Consider the following 15,812-nt stretch of genomic DNA (forward strand, 5'->3'; position numbering starts at 1 on the left):
TTTCTATAAATAATTGGCATAATATTGAATAAGAAGGACTAATAAATGTTATTAAAAAATAATAATAACAATTTATTTTAAAATTTTCCCATTCTCACCTTGTCTTAATTGGAGATAATATATATAATTTTGTGTTTTTAGTTAAATATTAATTTTATATTTTATTTTAAAATTTCAAAATCTTTATATATTATATTTGAAAAAATATCATTTTAGCTTTTGTATTTTTCTGAATACATCATCAACTATGTGTTTTGTTAAATGATAAATCACACTCTGTATTTTACTAAATAGATCAAAATACTATCCTAGACTCGATTTTGCTCAAAATATTTTAAAATTTCAGAGAAACGCTGAAAATGATCGAAGAGCTGAAAATGAAAGATTATATATGATTTTTTTTTTTTACCAAAATTTGGTATAAGGTACTATTTTAATACATTTTGTAAACACAGTGTCTGAATTGTTTTAACAAAATACAGGGGTCGATTGCGTATTCAGAAAAAATACAGGAGATATTTTCCCTATTATAAATATGTATTTAACAAAAATTATTTTTTAAGCTAAATTTAATATTTTTTTAATGTTTTCTAACACATTTTAAAGTCATTTAAATAAGATAAAATCAATTTAAAAATAACAATAAAGTAATCTAAATAAAATTAAAAAATAATAAATAAGTCATAATAATTCTCATCATATATTTTAAAATTTCATTTTAAAGTATTTAAATTAGTCTACGAATTATGTTTACAAAACTTATGTGCTTAAATTTATTTTTTTATTTCTTTAAAATATCATTTTGGCCCTTATATTTTTTATGAATACGCGATCGACTCTATATCTTGTTAAATGACAATGCAGAACCTGTGTTTTGCAAAATTTATCAAAATAAAAAAACCTAATTTTGGTCAAAATATTTTCAATTATAAGATCAATTCTCTGATCGTTAGTGATGCGATGGGTTCAGAGAAGTAGAGAAAGTGGTCAAGAAGCTGAGAATGAAAGATAGTAATTGAATTTTTTTTTACTAAAATTGGGTATAAGATACTATTTAGATCCATTGTGTAAAAAACATGGTCTAAATTATCATTTAACAAACCATAAGGACTGATCGTGTATTCGGAAAAAATACAGGGGCCAATGAGAGATTATTTATTTTAATTGATCTAGCCATTAATAAAATAATATATATATTTACATAGGGAAATACTAGTTTGGTCCAAATATTTTGTTAAATGGCAATTCGGAACCTATGTTTTACAAAATATATCAAAATAATACCTTATAACCAATTTCGGTAAAAAAAAATTCAAATATAATCATTCATTCTCAGCTCCTCAATCACTTTCTCCACTTGTTTTAACCTATCGCATTACTATCGACCCAAGAATTGATCTTATAATTGAAAATATTTTAACCAAAATTGGGTCTATGGTACTATTTTGATTAATTTTGTAAAACACAGGGTCCGAATTATCATTTAATAAAACACAAGGGTTGATTGCGTATTCGGGAAAAACACAGGGGCCAAAATGGTATTTTTTTATTTATACATAACTTTTTATTGGCTTTAGTATTTTTAAATAATTAAATTTGTTCAAATAAACTTTTCAAATTCATAGTTTTAATTTAGATTTTTTTTAATATTTATTATATTGAAATTCATGTGTATTTTTTTTTAAGAAAATGAAAAATAGAATGCACCATATACAATATTGTTGTATTCAATTTTAGTTGTAAATGATTTTATTATATCATGAAAAATGTATCACTAACAAGGAAAAAAATATATAAATATTTTAATATGGGTAAATACCAATTTGAACCTTATATTTTACAAAAGTTACCAATCAGGCTTTGTGTTTTGTTAAATGACAATTTGGCCCCGTGTTTTGCAAAATAGAACAAAATAATACCCTGGTTCCATCCCTGTGTGGCTACCATGAGACACTACGAGAAATACAATCTTTAGCGGCGACTAATAACAGAATTATTAGCGGCAAGAAAGCTTGGTCGCCACTGATATTAGACAGGGTAATTTTTTTGATTAAAAATATTACTAACAGCGACATTTTTACTATTAGCGGCGACGTTTAAAAACTCATTGAAAAAGAAGTGGGAAATTTCCCTCCAATGTTAATATATAAGACTATTAGCGGCGACACGTGTCGCCGTTAATAGTCGCCACATCAATTAATAAAATATTAGCAGCGACACGTGTATAGCCAGGGCAACATAGTGACTTAGTATAACAAGTCACCAACAAGTAAATTTTTTTTCTACATTAATTTTTAATTTAAATTTTTTTGGCCATAATTAATGGTGTTCAACCAATGAGAAACACTAGCTATAATTAGAAATTGCCATGCATGTGAAAAATGAAAAGTTTAGAATATTATATTTTCATAATAAATACACGTTTTTCATCAAGTAACCCTTCTAAAAATTTGAAAAAATCAAATTTATTTTTAGAAATATTAATTAACAACTATAAATATGGACAATTGATCTTAATCTAATGGTAAACATTAAAGTAACTATCCATAGATAATAATCATTAAAAGTGTACCTATATATATAAATAATTACAATGAAATCATAAAACAAAAACAAAATCAAAAACTAACAAACCAAAAATATCACAACCATAAAAGACAAAAGCAATACTAAGATTTACATAAATTTTCATGATTCAATCTATAATTAATCTACAATTACAAGTAGGTCGGCTCTAAACTTTTGGAGACTTAATACAAAATTTATTATTTATATATAAATGATATATTTTTTTTAAATTTGGGAGCCTTTTTTGTGTAGAGAAAAGTGATAATTTTCAAAAACATTAGGCCTTTTAACTTGGGGCCACTAGAAATAGAACAATCTCTTTTTACTCAAAATTTTAAAACTCTTAATTAAGATTCACTTTTCTAATCACAATACTTATTTGACCATTTGTAGGCTTTTAAACATATACCACAAAGCTTTGAAATGTAAAGCACAATCATTTAAAATGTAAAACACAATCTTTTGAAATGTAAACTATTATGCTTTGAAATGCAAACCACAACCATTTAAAAAGATAAATCACAATCATTTAAAATATAAACTACTAGGTTTTGAAATGTAAACTACAAGCCAAAAATATAAACCATACGTTCATAAATAAGTCTAAAAATGTAAATCAAAGATAATTTAGTCACTTTGTCTCCAAGTATTAATTATAAAAATAAAATGTGTGGATATTTAAGGTTAATGAAGGATAAAAGTGGGTAGTTTAAAAAACAATCCCCCTAGAAATAATATAACAAAACTAATAATGAGAGGGTTTGATTGAAAATGATATATTTGTTAAACTTAGATAGTTTGAAAAACCATTGTACCTTTGTACTTGTTTACACCTTACAAGTCTCGTATAATTATTAAGTTAAATTGATTTAGTTTGAGAAATCAAATAATTAAAATATACATTTTTTACACATAGCTAGGATGGTACAATTTATTCATAATTGTAACGTCTCAAATTTCCTAATAAGGTTTAGGGCCTTGACTAGAGGGTCAGGATGACAAATTATGAAATTATGTGATTATTTGATATATATATGTGTATCATTATGTGATTACGTGAGTTATATTATAATATGACTTGATATGCATGTGTTTAGTGTATTAAATATGCATGTGGGCTCATTTATGATTAATTGGGTAATTTTTGTAATTTGGCTAGTTATGTGTATATTTGGCATATATGTGGTATGTGTGTGGTACTACATTACTATGTGGATATGTTTGAGTTACTCGGCACGAGACAATCCTAGGGAGTAAGCTAATGGGAAAGTCACAACGTGACCCATACTTGACTCGGAGTGAGTCAAGGGGTATATTGGGTATTTAGCACATTACTGGGATATTGGATAATGAGAATGATTATTTGATGATATATTGAGAGTTATTGAGATCAGGATGGAATTCTGATAATTTTGACTATTTTACCCCGGGGGCGCTTTTGGAACCTCGAGCATTAGGATTTGTTTGAGGTTACTTAAGCTTGAAGTAACCTGTTAGAAACATAAAAGAACGTTCAGTACGTTCTCTCTCTCTCTCTCTCGTTCTCTTTTGACGTCGTTAGCATTTTTGAAGGAAACTCGAGTTTCAGGACTCATATTCAAGCAAGGTTAGAGTCATAACGATTCTATGAAGATTAGAAGAGATTTAATTGGGAAACGACTCATTCGAAAGTAATCCAAGTTTTAAGTTTTGAGCTTTTAAGCTTTGATTGGATTTTATGCTTTGATGAGTTTTTGAGTTGTTTAAAGCTTAGGCTTTGATAGTTTTGGGCCATTGGGATGTTTGGGAATTTTTTTTTTAGATTTGAATATGTTTGGATAGGTTTTTGGAGGATTTTAAATGGGAAAAAACGTAGAAAATGGTTGGGTTCGAGGTTGGGTCGCAACCTTGTTCTAGGAAGTCGCGACCTGTGTGAACCCAGAACTAGAAGGGTTCTGCCTGGGGGCGCGCCGCGACTCTAGAGGGCCAAGTCGGGGCCTGCACCCTGAAGCCCAGGCAAAGGGCTTTTTGTCTAGGAGGCGCGCCGCGACTGCCAGGGCCAAGTCGCGGTCCGCCTATGCATTTTTGGCCAGGTTTGGTTTTTAGTCGTGGGAACTTAGCTCTAAGGGCTCGAGATCGATCCTACTACCCTGTTTGGTAGGATTCGACGTCCCAGGGACTAGGACTCGGTCCGAAAGTCTTTATTTACTCGTTTTTGACGGGATTCTATATTATGATTGTGACTAGGTGATTGCTAGGGGTTCGGAAACAGGATCGTGCTCGAGGGTCGTTTATTGGTAACCTGTGCTTGGACCAAAGGTAAGAAAGCTGCACCCAGTATGTGATGCATGTGATTATGGCATGACATGAATGTTGAATATGGAATTGATTAGAGCTTGAGTCTTTGTAAATGTGCATGATCATAATTATGCTTCTTATTATTGATAAAGCATGTCGAGTGCTCTATATTTGGATATCTGTTGCATTATGAATGTTGGAATACATTGTTTATCTGGGTAACGCACTGACTTATTAGTCAGAAATGACAATGGTGTTTAATGTTGGCCGTAAAGCTCTGACTTATCAGTCATGATTGGCAATAGTATTGTGCGCTGGTCGTATGAAATTGACTTATGAGTCAAGAGCGACAATAGCGCATTGAACGCTGGTCGATATGATTAGATCTAATCAACATGAGCATTATATGCTCGACCGACCTATTGGTCGAAGAAAACTAAAGCGCTTGGCTAGTCTATGGCTAGTTACTCAAAGATAGGGCTAAAAGGCCTAGGTGACTTGATGGTCACATGACTTAGGGCACAGGTCCCCAGAATGGCTTCATGACTATCTATTCAGGGCAAAGGACCACAGGTTGACTCCATGGTCATCTATTCAGGGCGCAGGACCCCATAATGACTTCATGGTCATCTATTCAGGGCAAAGAACCCCAGGTTGACCACATGGTCATCTAACTAGGGCTGCAAGGCCCAAAATGATTTCATAATCATTTATTTGTACTTGCCTACATGCATGAATAGAGTTATTATTGCTAGGCATGCCTATTATGATTTGTTGACATGTTATTGTCTGCTTATGATCATGTTTAAGTTTTCTTGCTGAGCCTCGACTCATGGGTGCTATGTGGTGCAGGTAAATGTAAAAGAAAGCTGGACCATCCTTGAGTTGGAGAGCTTAGGTTACGCTGTGTACATATGCGGCTGCTCGACCCCCACGACCGAGGGTTTAAAGAGGAACTAGGGTTAAACCCTATTTTGCCTCTTAGGTCGGCTGGTTGTAAATCTTTTATTGTAATTAACCTTTTAAATGTATTTTGGGATCCCAATGTATACAATAAACGTTTTAGTGAAACGTTTGTATCCTTGACCAAAATTTTTAACCCTAAATCGTTAATCACATTTAGTTACACGATTACGAACCAAATGACTCGTTTAACGAGTTTAGAACTATTTAAAATACACAGTACAACGATTCCTGGGTAATAGGGCGTTACAATAATCACCCATAAAATAACATATTAAAAAAATATGTAGTTTAAAAATAGGGAACTTTACAAAAGTATGGTAAAAATTAACTTAGTTTATGTAGATATGGGCAAAATAATATTATCACAAAAATATTTGTAGTTGACTTAAAATAAAGTTTAAAATATAAAATATCCATAAATAATTAAAAAATAAATACCGTAAACAAAATACTCTATTCCACTCTCACTCTTCTCTCTACTTCATGTATTCCCTTGAATCTCTTTCTATTTTCTCTCACAACAATGACAACCTTTTCACGCTGACAACAAATCAGATGTCATACTTCCAATCACCCTCGACACCATCTTCAATTATTCTTCTTCTTCTTTTCTTCTTTGTTGTGTTCAAATCTATGTGATTTGTTTTCCATGGTTTTTTTTAGACTTGGCTAAGTAACCAGTTACCACACGATCGTTTTTTTTTTCCTGTCTAAATATTGCTTAGTTACAAGTTCTCCCCACAATTGTTTTTTTCTTTTCAAAATTGATTCTTTTTTTTTTCACATATGGCTAATTAACAAGTTATCATCATGATCAGTTTAGGTTATAACCTGTTTTTTTTAGGTTTGTTATTTTGATAGTGGTACTAGTTACTTCCACATCAATTAAAAAATAAAAATTATTTTGATAGCGGTAACCGGTTACCACCACATTACTAAAAACATAAAAACTAATTTCATACTTGTTACTACCATAATACAAAAAAAAAACTATTTTCATGGTATTTGGTTACACCAAACCATGATCAAATGAAACTAGATACTCATACAATGAAATGAAGGAAGAAAATGAAAAGAAAAAGAAGAATAATATGAAAGAGAAATGAAATGGCATGATGGAGAAGCTAAACTTAGAAGTAATTGAGTACATGTATGGAAAATGAAAAGACTTGTTTTGATTTTTAAATTAATAAAAAATTAAAGAAAAAACAAATAAAATATAAATTAAAAAAAACTATAATGTGAATGACGAAAATACCCTCACAACATATCAAAACTGGTTATATAACGACTCACTTATAGACTTATCTCTGGCTCTCTAAATGGACTTTATGATTGATTGAAAACTGCCACATTTGCCATAAAAATTGAGTCAATACAATATTTTGTTCAATATTTATAATTTGTACTTCAATATACATAATGCAAATTAACTAAAAAAAAAGTTAACAATTCATTTTATATTTATTAATAATATAAAAAAGTAATCTTTTTTTTATTGTAAGAGAATAGTCATTAATTGTTAATTAATTAATTAATGATAATATAATAAATAAATAAAAATATTTATTGTTGTGCCAAATTAAGTCAATCTTATATTTTGTGCTAAATTTAGCATAATTCTTAATATGTGCTAAATTTGTCATAATTTTTAGAACTCTATTGAAATGATAATTTTACTAAAATGTGCTAAATATAATAATGCACCACTTTTTTAACACTTTATTGAAGATGCACTAAGAAAATTTCACAATATACATATTATATCTTATACAATACCCCTTAAAAAATATGTATATATATTAGTTCAAAAATTGGCTCATAACTGGCACTATTCAAATTTAATTGAGTTTTTGCTCTCTCTCTCGGTTGTCCTTCTTCTCCTTTGAAGTTCTGTCAACGTTAGTGTTTGAGTTCGAAGTGGTGATTGTGGTCTCTTGATCGTGTTTCGTTATGGGTTCCGATGAGTTAGCCGCGCTTCAATATGCCTTAGATGTTGATATTTCTGATGAAACTATTCAAGGTGATCTCGATGTGAATGTTATCTCTAAGGGGTTAGAGAAGGTTGCTCGTTCTCTTGTCGGATGCATCATTTCGGCACGTAATATACCCCGTGAGGCTGTTTCGATTTCAACTAATAATATGTGGAAGTTAAATGGGACTTTTGAGGTTGATCTTCTCAAGCCTAATCTGTTTATCTTTAAGTTCGTCCTTAACGACGATCGTCTTCGTGTTCTTAGAGGCGGACCGTGGATAGTGGAGCACTCCTTGTTGGTTTTGGCTGAACCAACTGGGATTGGTAACTACTCGGATCTGTGTTTTAATTATGTTTCTTTCTGGATTCAGTTGCATAACTTACCGATCTGCTGTCTTTCGACTGAGGTTGGATACGAAGTTGGTGCGCTCATTGGCCCTGTGATTGAGGTGGCGACTGGTTCTTTTGGTGATCATCTGGGTCATTTTCTCCGTGTACAGATTTCCATTGATATCACTAAGCCCCTTCCCCGTGCCGTAAAGGTTGGTTTAATCTCTGGTATGGATAAAAGTCTTGTTGCTTTGAAATTTGAACACCTCCCGGATCTTTGTTTTAATTGCGGTATTATTGGGCACCCGATTAGAGAATGTAAAGCTAAGGTTTTTAGTGTGAATGGGAAACCTTGCTTCAAGTATGGAGAATGGATCAAAGCCTTGCCCTCTGTGAAAAATTATGCCCCGGTAAAACGTTCTCGTATAGTCGATAATCATGGTTCTGGTTCGGAGCCTAGTGGTGTGACGGCAAGGGCTGTTGCTGATCCGATTTGGAAGGAAAAAATTCCGACTGGTAACGTACGCCCGCCACACCCTAATTTACGCCGGCACTCAGGGAAGGGGAAGGCTATGATTTCGGAACCTGTTGTCAAAGCTGTAGCTATCCCGAATTATTCTCTCCCTAATGGAATTGTTATTACTAAGGATAGTATACCCGTGATTGACTGTGGCAAAAAATCTATTACTGAAAAAGATAATATTAATGGGAATAATGCTGATTGTGTGGCTCTTAAAGAAGTAACTCCTGAAGATTCTCCTCCATTATGTCCTTCAATTTGCTCGGGTATTAAATCTCTAAATATTGGCAAAATTTTGATTGATTCTAAAGTTAATAGTGTGGACCCTACTGTTGAAAGTCTTCCTTTGGCTTTTAATCCATTAAAAAATAATGATGCCGTGTTGGACTTGAGTGGGGACAATTCCTCATGTGATATTAATTTGCATGGGAAGGAATACTATATGCATGGGTCTGATCCAATTGACAAGACAGATGGTGTACCTATTATTAATTCACTAAACAATAGTGATGCTGCTTTGAACTTGAACGGGGACCCTTCCTCACATGATAATAGCTTGCATGAAGAATACTCCAACGTGCATGAGACTACTCCCATCGAGAAGTCAAACAGTGCAGTCGTTTTTGGTTCTACATCACAGACCAGCTCTCTTTCTCCTCCTTCCTTTGCCGCTGGAAGTAAGAGACGAATACTCCCTGCTTCTTTTGGAGTTATCGCTGCTTCTCGTAGTCGCCGGGGATGCAAAGCTGGTACCCATACGGGATTCCGTGGTCATTTTTTATTTGTTCAAAAACCACCTCGTGTGGTTAAAAGAAAATTAAAGAGTCAAGCGGAACCTCAACTCTTGAGCTCTTTGGTTGATGAGGTCTTGGTCCCTCTTCCTGTTGCTTCGAATGTTTTACCGAAAGTGGTTGATGACGAAGCTATTGATACTACCTCAACGGCGGACCTAGCGGTGGAGCTAGGCCGCTGAGCATTATGAATTGCCTCGTGTGGAACGTTCAAGGTCTAGGCCAAGACCGGACGTTCCAAGCTTTACTTGGCCACATTAAGATGTTGAAGCCAGACTTTGTTTTTCTGTCTGAAACTCTTAGCTCGCAGTCTCAATTGGAAGTTCTTCGAGTTCGTCTTGGATTTTGCGGTAAGATTGTTGTTGAGAAAATTGGTCGTAGCGGTGGTCTCTGTCTAATGTGGGGGGACTCCATTGATGTTGAGCTTATCCAATTCTCTAAGTTTCATATTGACGTGTTCATCGATGTTGTTGGTTCCCCATCTTGGCGTTTTACGGGGTTGTATGGTCAGCCTGATGCTAGCCTTAGGAAGGATTTCTGGCATTTCTTGGGTATGTTGGCTTCGTCTTATGATGGTCCTTGGTTGTGCGGGGGTGATTTGAATGAAATTATTGTTGCTAGTGAGAAAGATGGTGCGGTGTCTAGGCCCAATTACTTCATGAGGAACTTCAAACAAGCTTTATCAGATTGTGATCTTATTGATTTGGGTTTCTCGGGCCCGAAGTTTACTTGGTGTAATCGGCACAAAGATAGCACGTTCACTCAGGTACGTCTTGACCGCATGCTTAGTAACCTGAAATGGTTCGATTTATTCCTTAGTTTTTCTGTGTCCCATCTTAGCTTTTGGGGTTCTGATCATCGACCTCTTCATGTCCAATTTAATCATACTAATGAGGGCATTAAGGGGCATGTGTTGCTTAAGTCTCGTTTTCATTATGAGATTGCTTGGGAGGAGGATGAGGAATGTGGGAATATTGTTTCTTCGGCTTGGAATAGCGGTGTGGGGTATAACTTTGAGACTTTGGCTACTAAAATTGCTAATGTTGCCACTAATCTTGGTCGTTGGAACACTACTGTGTTTAAAAGGCATCATAAGGATATTAAGAACAAACAAAAACAATTAAAAAGTTTGAATGCTTCTCTCTCAGCTGCTAATTTGAAAGATTATGTGTCTCTTGAGAAGGAATTGGATGTGCTTCATTACAAAGAAGAAAAATATTGGGCACCCCGCTCTAAGCAGAATTGGCTCAAGCTGGGTGACCACAACACTGCTTATTTTCATAAGAGTGCCACTGCTCGGAAAAAAAGAAACTTTATTGGCTCTCTTTTTGATAAGAATGATACTGAAGTGTTCGGGCAAGATAACCTCGCGGGTGTCTTTCAAGACTATTTCCAGTCTATTTTTGAGTCTGGTTCTCCTACTTGTGCTGATATGGATCCTGTTCTTAATGCTATTGTTCCCAAGGTCACTTCTCGCATGAACGATCAACTGACTAGACCCTATACTGGCGAGGATGTAAGGAAGGCTCTTTTCCAAATGAATCCTTCTAAAAGTCCTGTCAATGATAGTATGTCTGCAGGCTTCTATCAGAAGTATTGGGATACTGTTGGTCCTGAAGTTAGCTTTGTTTGTCTCCGTTTTTTGAATGAGGGTGGGCATATTAAAGGTATCAATTCTACTCTTATCACTCTTATCCCGAAAATTGATGATCCTAAACATGCTTCGGATTTTCGTCCTATTAGTTTGTGTAACGTGCTTTACAAGATTATTGCAAAATCTATGACTAATCGATTACGTGAGATTATGGGTTCAGTGATTTCTGATGAGCAGAGTGCCTTCCTCCCTGGACGTCTTATTACTGATAATGCCATGATTGGCTTTGAGTGTGTTAACCATCTGAAACGACGTGTTAAAAGTAAAACCGGTGCTTTTTCTCTCAAGCTTGACATGTCTAAAGCCTATGATCGTGTTGAATGGAGTTTTTTATGTAGCCTTATGAGGAAACTAGGCTTTCATGAGAAATGGATCAGTTTAGTTCTGGCTTGTATTTCTTCGGTTGACTATGCTTTTAATCTGAATGGTGAAATATTTGGTAAAATTATTCCTGGCAGGGGTCTTCGACAAGGTGATCCTTTGTCACCCTTTCTATTTCTGATCTGTGCTGAAGATTTGTCTGCTCTTGTACAACGTAATTGTGTGAATGGCGCACTCTCGGGTCTCTCTTGTGGGCGTATTGGTCCCCAGGTCTCCCATCTCCTTTTTGCTGATGATAGCCTTTTCTTTTTCAAAGCATCAGTGTTTGCTTGTCACCGTTTTAAGCAGCTTCTGAATTGGTATGGTAAGGCTTCTGGTCAACTTGTGAATTTTTCTAAGTCTGCCATGTGCTTTAGTTCTCGGATTTTTTCTAGTGATGCTGCTGACATGGCCGCTATTCTTGGTGTTCCTGTGGTAGTTTGCCATGAGAAGTACCTTGGTCTTCCCTGTTATGCTGGGCAGAGTAAGAAAGGTCTTTTTCAATCCCTCAAAGACCGTATTTGGAATAAATTGTTTAGCTGGAAATCTCGGTCCTTCTCTGCTGCTGGGAAAGAGGCGCTTATTAAATCTGTCATCCAATCTATCCCTGCTTATTCTATGAACTTGTTTAAGCTGCCTGCTAGTTTCATTAAAGAAATTCATCGGCTCTGTGCTAGATTCTGGTGGGGTGGTAATGTGGATAAACAGAAATTACACTGGTGTACTTGGGAGAGACTTTGTTGGCATAAGTCGGATGGAGGAATGGGGTTCAGAGATCTTGCCTTGTTTAATCAAGCTTTGTTAGCTAAGCAGGCTGCAAGACTTTATTCTAATCCGGATTCTCTCGTTGCAAAGGTTATGAAAGCACTCTATTATCCTTCTACCTCAGTGCTTACTGCCACTAGCTCAAAAAAAATCCTCTTTCATCTAGAGATCAATTTTATGGGGTAAAGAGCTTTTTCTCTCAGGGGCTAGGTGGCTTATCAAAGATGGAAAAAAATGTCTTTGTGTATCATGACCGCTGCATCCCCCGCCTGAATGGTGATAGGTCTTGTTTGAATCATTTTCTTCCTGAAGATGCAATGGTCTCTAGCCTTCTTCTTCCTGATGGTAATTGGAACTCTGTTTTGATCAATGAGGCTTTTAATTTGCAAGAGGCGACTGCTATTCTCTCTATCCCTCGCAATCATCTTCCTATTACTGATTGTGTTATATGGCATTTTGAGTCTTCAGGTTTTTATACCGTCAAAAGTGGATACTGGCAGGCCATTCGTTTGTTGGGGATGGGCCAGGCTTCAAGCTCTAATGGAGTTTCGGTGATATGGACTAAAATATGGCAATTAAATATTCTTGGGAAAGTGAGGCAATTTTTGTGGAGAGGTGCTAATAACTGGCTACCTACCTTTTCTCTAACCTTTTCTAACTTCCTTATGCCCTTTTTGCCTAAAGGGTCTTGAGACTGCACTCCATGCTTTATGGAAATGTGATAGACTGAGTAACTTTAGACACGCGGTTAGTAATATTATGCCTGTTCCTCCTTACACTAGAATTGACATTTATGAGTTTTTGTTAAATTGCTTAGATGCTTTATCTGTAACTGACTTTGGAAAACTCATTGTGTGTTTATGGCGTACTTGGTATCGGCGTACTATATTTGTTAATGAGAAGACTACTCTTCCTGATCAGATGGTTATTGAATGGAGCTTGGCATTTCTAGATCGTCACTTGAATGCCAATGGTGGCTCTTTCCCCGCCAATGAGTCCTTGAGGGAAACTCCGAAAGTGCATCGTTGGGAGAAACCTGTGGAGGGTGTTGTCAAAATTAATTGTGATGCTGGTCTTGACCATGTTGCGAAGAAGGCAGGAGCTGGGGCGGTATTCCATGACTTTCATGGCATGGTCCTTGCCTCTAGTACGTGGTCGTGGGATCATTTATTGGACTCTACTATTGCTGAAGCCTTGGCGGTTTATCACAGTATTTTGTTGTGCTCAAGACTTGGGTATCATACGGTGGTCATTGAATCTGATTGTGCCATTGTGGTCCGTGCTATTAACAGTCACAAGATCGAACATTCTTATCTAGGATTTATTATTAGGGATATTCTTGCTTATTGTAACTCTTTTCATAGTATCTCATTTAATTTTTGTCCTAGAATGGCCAATAGTGTTGCTCACTTCTTGGCTAAGTTTGCTTTATCTCTTTCTAATGATTTTGTTTGGTGGCCTGGATACCCTGAGTGTATCAATGTTGTAATTCAGGATAACATTACTTGATCAATATATTTTATAGGCACTCTTTTTCCTCTTGAGGTTTATCCCATTGGGTTTACTCTTGAGGTTTTAATGAGGCCTTTTTCTCAAAAAAAAAAAAAAAAAAAAAGTATATATATATAATGGACTTCACAATTGATTGAAAATAATATTTATAATGTTTAAAATATTAACGAGTTCATTAATTGTTGAATAATTAACCTATTTCTATCCTATGTCTCTTATAGATTAGTTGTTGCAGTATACAAAATCTTAAAACTTATTTCGGAGGAATTTTTCTTTTAGAAAGAATGCATATCCGACATTAATATTCAATGAAGTGAAAAAATGGAGATGCGGGGTATCGAACCCCGTACCTCTCGCATGCAAAGCGAGCGCTCTACCATGTGAGCTACATCCCCTTCGACATTTTGAAGCGGTATTATAATTATTTACTATATGAAATTTATTTAATAAGGTGAGAAGAGATATAAAAGATTCTCATATATGTGCAAATCTAGATATGATCTTTAATAATCATAGTTGGGTAATTATTCTTATTATTTTTTAAAACGTGTGAGGCTATATATCTTTTTCAACATCTCCATCTTAATAACTTTCTATTTCTTATACTTATATACAATCAGAGCCTTCACTCCGTAGGTATCTTCTTCTATATTTACATGGAAGTTCGAGTGTTACTTTCTTATTATTATCTCATTAAAGCGTGAAACGAAGCGGCTCACCTTTTATAATAAATATATATAATTTGGTTTATATTATAAAACTAATATTATATTAATAGCTAAAGCCGAAGCCTTGATAAAGAAAAATTTGAGCCGAAAGTTTCTTGTGACTCTCTAATAAAATAAAAACAAACCAATTTTTTTTTTCAAGATGAAGATATGATTCATTCAAGACGACTAAAGCGTCAAGGCACCGACAAGATAAGCAGAGATTAAGGCCATAAACATACAGGAAGCCCAGGCCACCAAAGAGTTTCTAAAGTAATGACCAATTTGCTAGTGAATAAGCTACTGGGTTATGCCTATTATTACAATGCATAAAAGAAATAGGGTTAAACTGCATTTTCAATACATTGATATCATGGATAATCATATAATGCAGAATTCATTCCTTGAAGAGCTTGGAAAACTCTGAGGCAATCAGTCCTAGCAATGATATGAGTGTATCCCAACCTTAGGCAAAGAAGCATTCCTTGTAACATTGTTGATGCTTCAGCCATATGCGTCGGCATTGTTGAGACAAGAGGGTTCGAAGATGACCCCAAGCACCAGCCATTTTGATCGTAGTTGACAGCACTCATACCGATTTTCATTTCTCAATATCCACCACTGCATCTACATTCAGAGGGACCACTTGATGAGCCATTTGTGGCATCAAGTTTTCAGCATTGTTCTGCGTGATTCTCACCTTTACTTCCTCTTTGATTAAAAGTTGCCCTCTGAGCTCCTTGGTAGCGCTCCAAATAGTCCAGTGCCCATTTAGTAACAAACTCATCTACCATCAAATATTTGTCACGGACAAATTTGTTACATCTAAACCAAACACTCCAAAGAATAATAACTAATAACTTCTTTGTAAGGACCGTCGGACACCATCTATTTCTCTATTGGTATGATATTGTCCGCTTTGGGCCTAAGCCCTCACGGATTTGTTTTTGGGCACCTTCCCAAAAGGCCTCATTCCAATGGAGATGGTGTCCAACTTTATATACCCAAGATTCTTCTCATTTCTAGCCAATGTGGGACTTTGGTTGTACACCCAACAATCCTCCCTCAAACAAAGGACCACATTGCCTCCCCTCAGATGATTACAGATCTAAACCTGAATCGCTCGATTCCAACACTCAAGATCCCCTTGAGTAAGCTAGATGAATCCCTTCACCAGCTAGATTCGAAATCCCTTCGAATCAGATCTGAACCTCTGATGGCTCTAGCAGCAAGCTTCTTTGGCAATCCGAGGATACATTCACATGGCTAATTTTGGGAACCTGGCTCTGATACCACTTGTAAGGACCGTCGGACACCATCTATTTCTCCATTGGTATGATATTGTCCGCTTTGGGCCTAAGCCCTCACAGATTTGTTTTTGGGCACC

General features: G+C 35.2%; 1 non-coding gene across 1 annotated transcript; it reads right to left on the reverse strand.

Moving 5' to 3' along the window:
- Nucleotides 1-14,040: 14,040 nt before the first annotated feature.
- Nucleotides 14,041-14,113, reverse strand: TRNAA-UGC (transfer RNA alanine (anticodon UGC)). The gene has a single exon. It is a non-coding gene; the product is annotated as a tRNA-Ala (tRNA).
- Nucleotides 14,114-15,812: the final 1,699 nt, after the last annotated feature.

This window comes from Humulus lupulus, chromosome 8 (genome assembly GCF_963169125.1).
Source record: "Humulus lupulus chromosome 8, drHumLupu1.1, whole genome shotgun sequence".
NCBI classification, from domain to species: Eukaryota; Viridiplantae; Streptophyta; class Magnoliopsida; order Rosales; family Cannabaceae; genus Humulus; species Humulus lupulus.